General features: G+C 38.6%; 1 pseudogene; it reads right to left on the bottom strand.

The window, feature by feature from the left end:
* Positions 1–461: 461 nt before the first annotated feature.
* On the bottom strand, positions 462–860 carry LOC118845382 (annotated as a pseudogene).
* Positions 861–1,620: the final 760 nt, after the last annotated feature.

A 1,620-nucleotide genomic window follows, 5' to 3' on the forward strand; every position in this document is an offset into this window, starting at 1 on the left:
ATGTGATTCCAGTTAAAATGTGATTCCATTTAAAGCGTCAACAAAATCTCCCAGGAACACATCTCTTTTAGCAAACAAAGTAGAGTTGAATTTTTTATTGATAAATGATCAATCACTTGTGCAACGTATTTAATTTTAAGAAATTTACATAGCAAAAATAAGCAAAAACTGCAAAATTAGACTTCAGAGGTCATGAGGACCTGACTACTTTTTCAGCAATCTAGATCCACCTTCTGTGTATCTCCGAAAAATAAGAGAACTTCCTTTATTTTGGGGCTTATTAGAATAAAAAGGGAGGCCACAAATATATTTTAGTTTTAGGTATGGCAAGCTAATTTTCAAATGGCTTCACTATTCTAAGCAGGAAAACTCTCATGCTGCCAAGTGCTTGCCAAAATGAACACTTTTTTTTTTTTTCTGGGGGATTCCCATGTTTATTGGAAAGAAGGCAAAAGTAAATATTAAACAGTTCCTGTTGGTGTTTTGAAGTTTATCCCATCTGCAGCTGGGTAACTTGCAGGTTGGACAAACTGCCAAAGACCAGGAGTTTCCACATTTCTTTAGTATCAGAGTCCATGTCATTGACCCAAAGCAGAGACCTCAGGGACATAGTTATCCATCCTTCCTCTTTCTTCTTCCTGAAGTTTGATGGAGGTACCTCTCACAGGGCCTCTCTGGATCCACTTCATCAAATGAATAACATATCCCGTGATCTTGTTGCGGAGTTTCTGGCTGGAGATGATGGCGATCTCCTCACACATGGGCTTGTTGGTGTGGAAGTCATTGCCCAAGCCAGTATGGTACTTGTTGATGAGGACTTGAGTCGCCTTCTTCACAGTCTTGGTTCTAACACTATCCATGTTGGCTCCTGAAGGTGAAGGGAGCCCAAAATGAACACTTTAAACCTAAGGAATTAATGTGATTAGCTTTTCACTGCATTAGGCATTGGTAATTCAAAGACAAAAATGAAAAACAGGTGTTCCGTCTAGGAGCTTACATCCCACTAGAATGGTGGCCCAGCAAAACAAACAAATAAATGCAAATTTAATGCTATCTTAGGTTATATTTTGATAAGCTTGGCCATTTAAAAAAAAAAGGTGAATAAGCACCTTAACATCCAGCTTGGGAGCTGCTATGAAAAGAGTTGTGTTTTCGGACATATACGTTCTCCTCTTCTTTATTTGATCTTTTTAGGGTATAGACCTATGAACGGTATTTCTGGGTCAAGGAGTATGAACAGTTTAGCAGCTTTGAAAACGTCATTCCAAACTGCTTTCCAGAATGCCTGGACTAATTCAGAGCTTTACCAACAGCGCATCAATGTGCCTGTTCTCACACCCCCTCCAACATTTGTCATTTTCCTCTTTTGTCATCCTTGCCAGTTTGATGGGTGTGAGAGGGCACTTCAGACTTCCTTTAATTTGTATTTGACTAATTATTAGTGATTTGGAGCATTTTTTCCCACGTGGAGGTTGATAGCTTGAATTTCTTCCTTTGAAAACTGCCTGTTCATGTCTTGACTATTTTATCTGTTGGGGAATAATTTGAAGTCTTATAAATTTACTTCTGCTCCTTATTTGTTCTGGACATGTTCTATCACAGAGACTTTTTTCAAGCCTT

This window comes from Trichosurus vulpecula, chromosome 4, assembly GCF_011100635.1.
Source record: "Trichosurus vulpecula isolate mTriVul1 chromosome 4, mTriVul1.pri, whole genome shotgun sequence".
NCBI lineage: Eukaryota > Metazoa > Chordata > Mammalia > Diprotodontia > Phalangeridae > Trichosurus > Trichosurus vulpecula.